Consider the following 14,014-nt stretch of genomic DNA (forward strand, 5'->3'; position numbering starts at 1 on the left):
CGTACGTATGTATGTATGTATGTGTATATGTAGCTAGCTAGGTAGGTAGGTAGGTAGATGTGAAGGTGTTATTTTATAAGAAAAAAAAGTATGTCTGTCTGTACGTCCGTCTGTCTGTCTGTTTGCATGTATGTAGGTATGTAATTGTCTATGCATTTATTCACTCGTTCATCTACTCTATCTATCTATCTATCTATCTATATTCATTTACAGTCCGAAAACGTGTCGCTCTAAAGAGTGGCCATCCATACAACGCACAGAACGTGGTCTGATTCCTGATCATGATCCATCCGGTTTGCCGTCTCTGTAGGTAGAGAGAGAGAGAGAGAGAGAGAGAGAGAGAGAGAGAGAGAGAGAGAGAGAGAGAGAGAGAGAGAGAGACTTAGACGCTAGCACAGAGAGATAGGGTAGAGAGAGGGAGAAAGGGAGAGAGAGACAGACAGAGACAGAGAGACGGAGGACGGAAGAGAGAGAGAGACTTAGATACTAGCACAGTGAAAGAAAGAGACTTAGACACTTGCAAAGAGACACAGAGAGAGAGAAAGACAGAGAGAGAGAGAGAGAGAGAGAGAGAGAGAGAGAGCAAGAGACAGACAGACATAGACAGAGACAAACAGAGACGGACAGACAGACAGACAGAGACAGAGAGTTGTGTGGTTTAGACTCCTCCTGACTTCCAGTATTTAATCACCATGTGAAATCAAGGAGAAATCATAGCGTGGTGGCTGTCCCGGTGTTACAGGCCAGATCTTACTCTGGCCAGAGTTTAACCCCATATGTGTTATCATCATTAATGCAAATGTGATACAGACTGCTTGGGTGAGCGAAGTGTACACAGGGGGTATATTCCAGCCAGGAAGGGTATGAAATGGCCTGGGCTGGTTCTTGCCAGGGATAGAAAGTAGCCTAGGCTACTTCTTACGCGGGGGTAAGAACCAGCCAGGGATAGAGTTCGGCCTGTTACATCGGGTTAAGTTATCATTATCATGTATAACAGTGACAGGGCTGTACAAAACAAAATGTACAACGGATCATTCAAACACAAATCCCAGCACTATCAAACGCGGGGCAATAAACACGACGACATTGTGAAGAACTGTAATGTACATGTACGTACACACACACAAACCCTCACTACTTCCGTCAGTTTCGTTATGTAATAACCTCTTTCAACTCCATACGCGACTTCAGTCGACATCGACGGTTCATCTTAGAAGGACGGTATTTCTCACATTGTAACAAAGCTTTTATCAAAACATGCAGCCAGTTTTCCCCACACATTAGAACACTGACTAACTTTCAATTCTTATCCCCTGACCAAGTTTTGAAGTGAATAAGTAAGCAGGTTTTGTGTTGACACTACACAAAGCGTGAACCTGAGAGCATTAATTAATTAATTAATGAGTCTAAGGTCTTTGGCGCAGGGGTCTGTGTGTGTGTGTGTGTGTGTGTGTGTGTGTGTGTGTGTGTGTTGTTGTTGTTGTTGTTGTTTTTTCACACAGAAACTTAGCGGTGAAAGAGTTATTAAACGCGCGCTTTCCTTCCTACCCCCTCCCCCCCTCCCTACCCTACCTTTCTCTCCCCCCCCCCAGGGGCTACTTGTCTCTCACATCGCCGACTCCTGTTTGCTTATTTTGCTTCCCTAAGTCTCGTGTCCCCTCCACAAGGTTCCAGTCAGTTTAAGCCTGTCTGACTGTCGTTGTGTCTCAGAGGACAAGAGAGTCACGTAATGTATGTATGAAATTTTTATATATATATATATATATATATATATATATATATATATATATATATATATATATATGAAATAATGTATATATATATATATATATATATATATATATATATATATATATATATATATATATATACATACATATATGTATATGTATGTATATATATATACATACATAGAGAGAGAGATCATTCATGAAAAAAAAAAACATAGACCCGTTTGAAAGGGGTATCTTTCAATAAACGTTTTTCGCCAAATACACGTCAAATGCATATTTGCACGTATACTGAAAAAGAGAGGGAGGAAGACAGAGACATCCAGAGAGACGGGCAGAGAGACAAACAGACTTTCAGTGTAGGGATCAGCACACACACACTCACACACACACGCACACACGCACGCACGCACGCACTCACACAACACACACAGTGGGACAGGCAGAGACAGGGATAACACAACGTATTTTGGTCTCTCTCTCTTTCTTTTCTCGTTTCTTTTCTGTTCTGCTGTTCTCTTTCGTCTGTCTTCTTCTTCTTCTTCTTCTTCATCGTCGTCTTCTTCAGTAATTGTCTGTCTGTGACCAGCCGGCTGCTTTGTCTAACGACGATGCGAATCCATCGAGGGATCATTGTGTTTGTTACTTGAAGGATAGGGCAAACCGGAGAAAGGCTCGTAAAAAGCCAGGCTCTTAGTTAAATCAAGGCCAACAGCAGGGTGTAGATACCGTCTTCACATGGTGATAACGACAGAACGTGAAACCCTGGGTTTTTTTGTTTTGTTTTTTGTTTGTTTGTTGTTGTTTTTTTTGGGGGGTGGGTGGGAGGGTGTTGTTGTTTTTTCTGCTGAACGTATTATACCTACAACATCTCTCATGTCTTGTCTTGCGTTTTCTTCCACTTGTCTTTTTTTTTTTTTTTTTTTTTAATTCCACGTGTGTCACAATTTCGGACGAATTGGAAGGATGTGTAGTCAGAAATGTTGACACACTTCTTATCCAGGTGTGTCTTTTCCCCCTATATATATATATATATATATATATATATATATATATATATATATATATATATATATATATTAATTTCACGGCAATATCCACAAGTAACCCCCCTCCCCCTCCCCCAACACACACACACACACACACACACACACACACACCACTCCCTTATGACGGAATAGAGCAGAGTTCATAACAAGGCGTGGACGTTCACACTACCAGTCACACACACACACACACACACACACACACACACACAGGAGTGGAGGACGAGGCGAAGAAATGTGGATTTTGCCGATTTCGCAACCCACTTTTTTTTCTTTTTTTTTCTTTTCTTTTTTTTGTAATGACTTATCAGTTCCAATGGAAAGAATACAAAATAATTCCTGTTCCGGTCCCTCCCCCCCCCCCCCCTGCCCCCTCACCCGCCCTCCCCATTAAATAGGCCAGCCCGATGAAAAAAAAAAAAATGTCCGAAAAGGAAGACGATACTCAAGACAACACCATAGGTGGGACATTGAGGCATAATTATGCATATGTATGCCACCTCTGTCTACAACACCAAACGTGAAATCCTGGTGGGTGAATGCTTGAGTGAGCATACAAAACAACCATCTGGAAGACGCACCCAGTAATGTATGTAAGCTTCTCCATGTTCGTATCAGTGACCCCCTTTTTTTTTCTGAATGACCATGAACAGGATCTGCACTGAGTGACATGCCTTTTTTTTCTTTCTTTGTTGTTGTTGTTGTTGTTGTTTTTGTTTTGTTTTTTCTTGTGAATCAGTATTCATAACTTTCTGTTTCTCCACTGTCTTTTACAGTCACCATCTATCGCACTCCCTGAAAGAGGATCAAGTACGGACAGTCACGTTGGCGCTTCTTAATCAAAGTGAGTCTCGTATCACAAACCTTAGTTGTTGTTTTTTTTGTGTGTGTGTGTTTTTTTTTTCAGACTGTCTTCATTTGTCAGTGTTTCGGTGGGAAGATTTCAAATTTTGTTCGCTTTTTTTATTTTTTTATTTTTTTATATATAGATTTTCATGTGTGTGTGTGTGTGTGTGTGTGTGTGTGTGTGCGTGGGGAGGCAGGCGGTAGTGGGTGTTGGAAGAATGGAGATGGATAGCATGACCTCTTTGTGATTTGTTTTCGTGTCTTTTTGTTCATTGTCTTCTCCCCTCCTCCTCCTTTTCCTTCATCGTATTGGCATATTCTCTCTCCCCCCCCCCCCCCTCCTCCTCTTCCTACATCGTTTTGGCATATTCTTCTTCTTCCTCTTCCTCCTCTTCATTCATCATTTTGGCATATTCTTCCTCCCCCTCCTCCTCTTCCTTCATCGTTTTGGCATATTCTTCCTCCTCTTCGTCCTCTTCCTCCTTCTCATCTTCCTTCATCGTTTTGGCATATTCTTCCTCCTCCTCCTCTTCCTCATCCTCCTTCTTCGTCTTGGCATTTTTTTTTCTTCTTCCTTTTCCTCCACTTTCATCGCCTTCCTCTTCTTCCTCCCCTCCCTTCATCGTCGTCTTGGCATCTTCCTCCTCTTCCTTTTCCTCCTCCACTTTCACAGTTTTCCTCTTCTTCTTCCTCCTTCCTTCATCTTCGTCCTGTTATCTCCCTCCTCTTCCTTTTCTTTCTCCACCTTCATCGTCTTCCTCTTCTTCCTCCTCTTCCTTCCTTATGATAGAAATGATAATAATCCAAATAATAATAATAATAATAATATCATTTATTTTCAGTCTAATATATCATCATCTTAGATGAACAGACTATGAATTAACGAACGATCCTCTTCTTTCTTCTTCGTCTTGGCATCTTCTCTTACTACCGCCTCCCCTTCATCCTTCTCCTTCGCCGTGGCATCTTTCTCCTCTTTATTTATTTCTCGTTCCCCTTTTCTTTCCGCTCCTGCCCCTCCTCCTCCTCCTTCTTCTTCTTCTTCTTCTTCTTCTTCTTCTTCTTCTTCTTCTTCTTCTTCTTCTTCTTCTTCTTCTTCTTCTCCTCCTCCTCCTCCTCCTCCTCCTCCTCCTCCTCCTCTTGTGTCACTTCATCATGACGTTTACGTATCCCTGTGACTCCCATATTGCGATGATATTGCGAAGAAAACGTGCTGAATTTCGCGGGCAGCTATTCTGTCAAGTCTCCACCAGACTGTCACAGTGTGACAAAGAGTGTTTTCTTTCCAAGAGAACGTCAAGCAAACAAACAAACAAACAAACAAGAACAACAAAGCAAAATAGAGGAGTAAAGAAAGAAAGAAAGAAACATCAAAAAGCAAGAGTGTTTGAGATACTCACTTTGAGAGCGTCATTTGCAGCGTCGTGAAGGAACGTTAAGCTTTGCTCGCGATCGTTGTTTTCTTTCTTTGTTTACTTTCTTTGTTTACTTTCTTTTCACTTTGATTTTTGTATGTTATTGTTGCTTTAGTTCTCTCTCTCTCTCTCTCTCTCTCTGTTCTTTATCATTATTTTTTTTCTTTTTTTTTTTTTTTTTTTTTTAGTTTTGATTGTTTCGTTTTTGGGCCAGGTTCTTTTCTAAATCTGCCATTGGGTGTGTAGTTGACAGATTTCTGCCCCTCATGTGGCACTGAGCATTTTAGTTTCCGTTTAGTCCTTTCTTCCTTTCTTTCTTTCTTTCTTTCTTTTTTTCTTTCTTTCTTTCTCTCTTGCCTCCATTTTCTTCTTTTCTTTCGATTCCCTATTTTTACGTGTTCATTTACCAACCCCCCCCCCCTTTTTTTTTTGTTTCTCTCTTTCTTTTTCCTTGCTTGAATCTTTCGTTCATTTTTTTTCTTTCGTTCGTTTTTTCCTCCCTTTCTCCTGTTCTTTCTCTCATTCGCTTCTCCATGTCTGTGTGTTTATTCATTCATTCATCTCTCTCTCTCTCTCTCTCTCTCTCTCTCTCTCTCTCTCTCTCTCTCTCTCTCTCTCTCTCTCGTTTTGTTTGTTTGTTTGTTTGTATGTTTCTCTCTTTCCTTCTTCCATCGTTTCCTTCTTTCTATTGTTCATTCTCTCTCTCTCTCTCTCTCTCTCTCTCTCTCTCTCTCTCTCTCTCTCTCTCACTATCTCTCATATTCTCTTAAAGTGCCAAAGTGTCGCAAATCTCTTATTAGTTTATGTTGTTTCTTTTTTGTTGTTTTTTTTTTTTTGTTCCATTTTTATCTGTTTTGCACCATTTTGTTCTGATTAGTACTTACTATGTCACCAGAGCTTTTCAGCTAATGACATTAAACATGTCAGCGTTCAGTGTTTCATTCCCTCTCTCTCTCTCTCTCTCTCCCTCTCTCTCTCTCTCACTTACACACTTCTTTTCTGTCTTTACTGATGTTTGGTTTTTCCCCCCTTCTTTCCCCCTTCTCCTTCCTTCTTTACTGTCTTTGCTGTACAGGAAATTTCGTCCCAAACAAACAAAACTGCGTTCTGTTAATACCTGGTTAGATGTAACCTCATAATCTACTGTATTCTCATCATTGCTAGTTTGTCACAACAGATTTATATGTGTTTAAAGTCGGGCTGCTCTCCCATGAGAAAGCGTATCTCCACAGTGCAGCGCCGTATATACATTCTGCCTTGTTTCTGTCTGCAAGTGCATCAAAGTGGATTTTTTTTTTACCCTTTCACTGCCAGTCAATTCAGAGTGCAAAATTCACTTGTGCTATAAACACAGAAAATATGGCGTGTAAGAATAGTTGGGAATTACCCCTGCGATGTGTAGAAAATATAGCCTATCCTACCACCCGAACATTACTTAAAGAACAGTGGGTTCATGGATAACAGACCCATGATCTGGTCACCTTTCAGTGACACATGGGTCCTCTACCTATCTTGTGCATGAATGCGAGTTTGGCGGTGAAAGGGTTAAAATTACAATTTTGCAAAAGAATAACCGATATGTTACCGTGGGTAGATATTTCTTACGTACGCTGCGTGCAAGCTGTAAACGGGATCTCGTTTTTTTTTGTTTTTTTTTGTTTTTGGTTTTTTTCGTCTCATTCGAATGACCGTTGTCGAGCCCACCACTAAAGGTCCAGCAGAAGAGTTAACCCATTGACTGCCACTGACGCGACTATTTCTATCAGCGATGGGAAGGGCTGTCTCAATGAGACAAGACTGAATTGAACTTCCCCCTACCCCACAACCCCCTTTGTATTCCATTACATTACTTCAGCAAAACAATTCACACCATTTAAAAGCACTTCAAAATTCATCCCACAATGATCTCAGTTCGACAAAGTTTGGCGGTCAAGGAGTTAAAGAAGATTCTGGCGAAGTCTGCGAGATTTGATCTCGTGTCCTCCGATGCTATCTCTTCCTAGGCGGAAACGTTTCCACTGGGCCACATCTGCTAGTTCAGAGGGTTATGGCAACAAGAACATAACCCAGCATGCACACCCCCCGAAAATGAATTGTGACTGCCTAAATGGCGGGGTAAACAAACAAACAAACAAAAACAACAACCCCAAACGGTCATATGTGTAAAATGATACGTGTGTGTGTGTGTGTGTGTGTGTGTGTGTGTGTGTGTGTGTGTGTGTGTGTGTGTATGCATGCGTGTGTGCGTGCATGTGTGTGTGTGCGTTTGCTGTTGCACTTTTTACGATATATATATATATATATATATATATATATGAGAGAGAGAGAGAGAGAGAGAGAGAGAGATTTCTTAACTACAGGCTAATTCTGTTTGAAAAGAACAGAACGTTCTCAGCATGGGGGAAGGGGGTAGGGGTGGGGGAGAGAGGGAAGGCGATAAAAACAAAAACGAATGTGTATTCTTTTTTTTTCTTCTTTTTTTTTCATTCTTGTATAAACACACCAAGCGCTTTCAGCAGGGAATCATATCATCAGTTTAGGAAACGAATAGGGGGTAAAAAAAACAACAACAACAAAAAAAAACACACACAAAAATCCAGTGACTGAGTAAAACAGAGAACTCAGTCAGAAAGTTTTATCTTAAACTGTGACAGCTATAAAAAGAAAAAAAGAAAAAGAAAAAGAGAGAGAAAAAAAAGACGTCTGCTGTCTGCTTTTGGGTTTGCTAGATTCACCACACCCATCTCGAGCCTCCCTCTGTTTAAAGTAAGAGAGGGAAAAGACTGTAAGAAAGAAAGAAAGAAAAGAAAGAGTGAAAGAAGCACAAAAGAAACAGAGTAAAAAAAAAAGGGGGGGGGGAGGAAAGACAGAAAGAACAAACAAAAAAACCAAGAAAATATTTGTGGCGGAAAGAAAGCAAACTAGGAACAACCCCAGCTTCAAAAATTAAAAAAAAAAAAGCAGCAGTAGTATCAGTAATAACCTTCTTCTTCTTAGTAGTCTTCTTATTATTATTATTATTATTACTATTGATAATACTTAACTATATGAAATAAGTTTTCAAGAAATCAGTGCAAATAAACAAATACTCAGTGACCCCCTTCCCCCCCCCCCCCCCCACACACACACACTCTGTCTCCCCTACCCCATCACACAAACACACACACACACACACACACACGCGCGCACACACACACACACACACACACACACACACACTCACACACACACACACACACACACATACAACAAGAAAGAGGTATACAGGTCATCTATTCATTTTTGACCAAGTCCCTTATACGATAAGCAATTTTGTGTACAGCATAAAATTATTTATGAGTGTTTAGAAAACAACATATTAGTGAACACACACACACACACACACACACACACACACACACACACACACACACACACACACACACACACACACACACACGACAAAACGAACGAAGAATGCACCGGTGATAAAAAAAAAAAACAAACACAACAAAACAACACACAAGGCACAGGATACGAGCAGTGAGTATGGGCCTTCCCTCTCTTCTCGCAGCTAGAGCATGGAACTTCTGGAACAAGATGCCAGTCGCTCGAACTGTCGAACCGTTTTTCTTGATAGTTTAGGAGAATGTTTTTTTGTTTGTTTGTTTGTTTTTACTCAAGGCCTGACTAAGCGCTTTGGGTTACGCTGCTGGTCAGGCATCTGCTTGGCAGATGTGGTGTAGCGTATATGGATTTGTCCGAACGCAGTGACACCTCCTTGAGCTACTGAACGTATGAAAACTGTGGGGTTTACTATGTATGTATGTATGTATCTATCTGTCTGTCTGTCTGTCTGTCTGTCTGTCTTCTGTCTGTCTATTCGTCTGCATCTGTCTATTTCTCTCTCGATATATATTTGAATGTATGTATATATATATATATATATATATATATATATATAGAGAGAGAGAGAGAGAGAGAGAGAGAGAGAGAGAGAGAGAGAGACATCAATCTGTCAATTATTCCAAAATTTTCGAAACGATCACTTTCCTCCCTGAAGGGATAAGTTGTTTACGTGCTACCAGGGTCACTCTTACGCAGCTATTATGACGCAAGCACGCCATGACGTACATGTTCTGATGCAAATTCACTATTTCCAGGTTTCGCCCAGAGCCTAAAGAATTGCAATTGTCTATTTTCTTCTACAATCAAAAAAATGAGTTTCTTAAAACCTAACTTACTGAACAGCTCAATCGAGAGAGAGAGAGAGAGAGCAAGTCAGGGACTTGAAGTCACTTGGACAGTCGAGACGAGACACACTCAGAGGAACACGTTAAAATTGATACACTTGCAGGGGCAGTTCAGGACCCAAACGCCTCACACACACACACACACACACACACACACACACACAAAACTGGCTGCCAAGATGATAATCATAAACAGCAACAAGAACACAGATTCTTGGAAACAAAGAATTGTATGAAAACCACGAGAACACACACGGCTATGAGGATAATAATATTCTACCCACCGTAACTTGTATCTGCTTACAACAGGGATACGAGAAATACAGCCTGTCATTGATATATACCGCCAGTGATGTTCAGGTCTGCATCAACCCTACCATCCATCCACTCAAGTGAGTTGGGAGAGTGTGAGTGAGATGGAAGGAAGGGGGAGGAGGTGAAGGGGTCGAGGGGGTCGGGGGGAGTGGGAATGGGGGGGGGGGCGGTGAAGGGGGTTGTCTGGCCGACAGCGATAAACACCAGTCTAGGGATCTCGCGGTGAAGACAGGGGGGGGGGGGGGTAGTTAGTTTGTTGGTCTTTCACGCTGTGTCAGACACGATGATGATTTCATGGTAGTTTTCCTTTTTTTTCTGTACATACACAAACGAAAAAAAAAGAAAGTGAGGAAAAATAAAAGAAGAAAACTTTTATAAAGAGATGATATACCTTTAGAAACCGTCAGTCCAAAGAACCAGAGCAGACACCACCAACAACAAAAAGTCTAAAATTCTCTCTCTCTCTCTCTCTCTCTCTCTCTCTCTCTCTCTCTATATATATATATATATATATATATATATATATATATATACATATATACATAAATGAATAGATGGATAAATAGACGAATGAATACATAAAAAAATAAAAATAAAAAAGATAATAAATCGGTTCCCCTCAGAAAGGCAATGCAAAATGCTAGACAGGACAGACATTGTCGAACGAGAATTTCGGTGAAACTTATGAATAAATCCCAGAAAAACAGAAACAAAAAACAACAAAAAAAAAACAAAAAAAAACAAACTAGCTAGTCTTGTAAAATGCGTGCGTGTAAAATTTAATAAAACCCTCTTCAACGATGTCTGCGAAGAGAGCAAGCTTGGTAACCTCGCCAGGACAGTCCGAATTTCGTGCCTGGCTGACGTGCACTTTATTACTCTTTTTTTTTTTTTTTATTCTTTTTTTTTTTATCTTCTTCATGTTACACACCTGTTTGAGTGCGTGCGTGCGTGCGTGCGTGCGTGCGTGCGTGCGTGACTGACAGCAACCTGATTGAATGACGCAAGAAAACGAATGATGAGCGCCGTCCGCCCAGGTAGGTATAGCCTGTTGTGCAAATGACTCGGTCGGTGTTTGTAAAGCGTTTGGATGTTTGGTCTTCGACCGAAGTTAGGCGCAAAATATGTAACCACATTAAGATCATCATCATCATCATCATCATCATCACTATTTTTTTCTTCGCGCGCATGTTTGATTTTGTAGTAGTAGTAGTCGTAGTAGTAGTAGTGGTAGCAGTAGTTGGAGGAGGAGGAGTATCCTTCTTCTTCTTCTTCTCCTCCTTTTTCGTTAATCTGCTCTTTTCATTTTTTTCTCTCTGGAGAGAGTAAAATGGGGGTTGAAGAGGGAAAGATTCTAGTCCGTGCAAAGTCACTCTCGGCTCTCCTCTCTCTCACACACAGAAAGGTCAAGCGGGCTGGTTCAGTGAGCTTGGCTGGCTGGCTGGCTAGTTAGTGGTCAGTCACACTCCCAGCCCGACTTTTTCTCTCTTCGTCACGGCTGGCCAAACGCAGACTGAGGGACTGGACTGGACACTCGAACACACACACACCTCTTTCCTCCTCTCCTCGTTCGCCCCTTCTCTTGAAGACCTCTTGACCGCTTAGTTAATGAAGCGAGACGATCCGAGGAGGAGATAGAAAGAGATCTAGTATGGTGGGAGAGAGAGAGAGAGAGAGAGAGAGAGAGAGAGACAGACAGACAGACAGACAGACAGACAGACAGACAGAAAGAGAGAGAGAGAGATCCAGCAAGGGGAGTGAGAGAGAGAGAGAGAGAGAGAGAGATCCAGCAAGGGGAGAGTGAGAGAGAGAGAGAGAGAGAGAGAGAGAGATCCAACAAGGGGAGAGTGAGAGAGAGAGAGAGAGAGAGATCCAGCAAAGGGAGAGTGTGAGAGAGAGAGAGAGAGATCCAGCAAGGGGAGAGTGAGAGAGAGAGAGAGAGATCCAGCAAGGGGAGAGTGAGAGAGAGAGAGATCCAGCAAGGGGAGAGTGAGAGAGAGAGAGAGAGAGATCCAGCAAGGGGAGAGTGAGAGAGAGAGAGAGAGAGAGAGAGAGATTCAGCAAGGGGAGAGAGAGAGAGAGAGAGAGAGATCCAGCAAGGGGAGAGAGAGAGAGAGAGAGAGAGAGAGAGAGAGAGAGAGATCCAGCAAGGGGAGAGTGAGAGAGAGAGAGAGAGAGAGAGAGAGAGATCCAGCAAGGGGAGAGAGAGAGAGAGAGAGAGAGAGAGAGAGAGAGAGAGAGAGAGATCCAGCAAGGGGAGAGTGAGAGAGAGAGAGAGAGAGAGAGAGAGAGAGATCCAGCAAGGGGAGAGTGAGAGAGAGAGTGAGAGAGAGAGAGAGATCCAGCGAGTGGAGAGAGAAAGAGAGAGAGAGAGGTGAATTGGGAGGAGGTGGGGAGGTGTAGGGAGTGTCGTTGGCGACGAGAGAGCAAGACTTGAGAAATTGCTCACGCGCGAACACTACCATTGGTCAGGCTGCCCTCGTAGATAATTGATTGTTTGATTGGTCGATCAATCGACCGAAAGCCCGACTCTCTCTTTTTTTCCCCCTATATATTTCTAATGCAAACAGATTAAAGCGAAGCCCTTGTTGCTGTTGTTTTTTGTTTTGTTTTTCTTGTTCAGCACACTGGTTCTCATCCCGTGAAGAGGCTAACAGGTTGTCTGTCTGTCTGTCTGTCTGTCTGTCTATCTATCTGTCAGTCTACATGTCTATATGAGTGTGTGTTTATCTGTCCCTGATGTCTGTTCATCTACTTGTCTGTCTGTCTCTGTATCTGTGTGTCTGCCTATGTGTCTACCTCGATGTCGGTCTGTCTATCTATCTATCTATCTGTCTGTCTCAGTGTGTGTTTATCTGTCCCTGATGTCTGTTCATCTACTTGTCTGTCTGTCTGTCTCTGAATCTGTGTGTCTGCCTGTCTATCTGTCTGCCCATCTGTCTACCTCAATGTCTGTCTGTCTGTCTGTCTGTCTTGTCTATCTGCGTGCCTGTCTGTCTCTCAGTCTATCTGTATTTCTTTCCGTTTTTATTGACCGTCTGTCTGTTTGCCTGTCTGTCTGTTTGTCTGTCTGTCTGTTTGTCTGTCTGTTGGAACACAGTTTGTGCTTGCCTTCTCTCTTTCAGTCATGTGTGTCCAGTTGGTCATCATCCTCGTGTGTCTGTCGATAGGCCTAATTTCTTGCACCATATGAGTGCAATGGCTTACACATATTATGGGTATTTGCAATACTCTGTTGATAGGCCTAATTTCTTGCACCATATGAGTGCAATGGCTTACACATATTATGGGTATTTGCAATACTCTGTTGATAGGCCTAATTTCTTGCACCATATGAGTGCAATGGCTTACACATATTATGGGTATTTGCAATACGCTGTTGATAGGCCTAATTTCTTGCACCATATGAGTGCAATGGCTTACACATATTATGGGTATTTGCAATACTCTGTCGATAGGCCTAATTTCTTGCACCATATGAGTGCAATAGCTTACACATATGGGTATTTGCAATACTCTGTCGATAGGCCTAATTTCTTGCACCATATGAGTGCAATGGCTTACACATATGGGTATTTGCAATACTCTGTCGATAGGCCTAATTTCTTGCACCATATGCGTGCGATGGCTTACACATATGGGTATTTGCAATACTCTGCCGATAGGCCTAATTTCTTGCACCATATGAGTGCAATGGCTTACACATACGGGTGTTTTCAATACTCTCTCTTTCTCTCTCTTCTGTGTCTGTCGATAGATCTAATTATTCACAGCCTGTTTATCGTTGAGCAGGAAACAGCTTCGTTGTTTAGGGGTGCAGGGAGTGGTGGATGGTGTTGGTGTGGGGGAAGTGTGGGGGGGGAGAGAGATTGCGGCGGGAGGCGGGGGGGGGGGGGGGGGGGTTATTCCTTGTGCCAAAAATCGTGATAATCAGCGGAAGGCAAATGATGCGCCTGCGTGCTCTTGCATGCCGGGTAGGGGGAACTGGGCGCAAATTCTGCCGACAGGGATAAAGCGTCATTTCCGGTAAACGGATTATTTCTAGTTGTATGTCGTTTTGGGGACTGGGGTGGGGAGAGGATTTGGGGGATGGGGTGTGTGTGTGTGGGGGGGGGGGGGGGGGGGGGTTAAAATGCTATTCTTGAGCTCTTTTTTCATATCATTATTTTTTTTTTATCGTTCGGCATTTTAAACTGTCTGCCGTAGGCTTTATGCCTTTTTGTTTGTTTTTCGACTGTCTATCTGGAGAGAGAGAGAGAGAGAGAGAGAGAGAGAGAACAAAAGTATGACAAGAGAGTGAGTGGATGGGTGTGCGTGTGCGAGAGCGGGAGCGGAGAGAGAGAGAGAGAGAGAGAGAGAGAGAGAGAGAGAGAGAGAGAAATAGAAATAGAAACAGAAAGACAGAGAGTAAAAGAGAGAGAAAGAGAGAG

General features: G+C 42.3%; 1 long non-coding RNA gene across 1 annotated transcript in view; it reads left to right on the forward strand.

Annotated features, from left to right (window-relative positions):
- Nucleotides 1–3,552: 3,552 nt before the first annotated feature.
- LOC143282427 (uncharacterized) overlaps nt 3,553–14,014 on the forward strand; it is a 93,662-nt gene continuing 83,200 nt past the window's right edge. The window contains exon 1 of the long non-coding RNA XR_013055251.1: nt 3,553–3,620. This is a non-coding gene — a long non-coding RNA (uncharacterized LOC143282427). The remainder of the gene's footprint in view (nt 3,621–14,014) is intronic.

Source organism: Babylonia areolata, chromosome 5 (genome assembly GCF_041734735.1).
Source record: "Babylonia areolata isolate BAREFJ2019XMU chromosome 5, ASM4173473v1, whole genome shotgun sequence".
In the NCBI taxonomy this organism is placed as follows: Eukaryota; Metazoa; Mollusca; class Gastropoda; order Neogastropoda; family Buccinidae; genus Babylonia; species Babylonia areolata.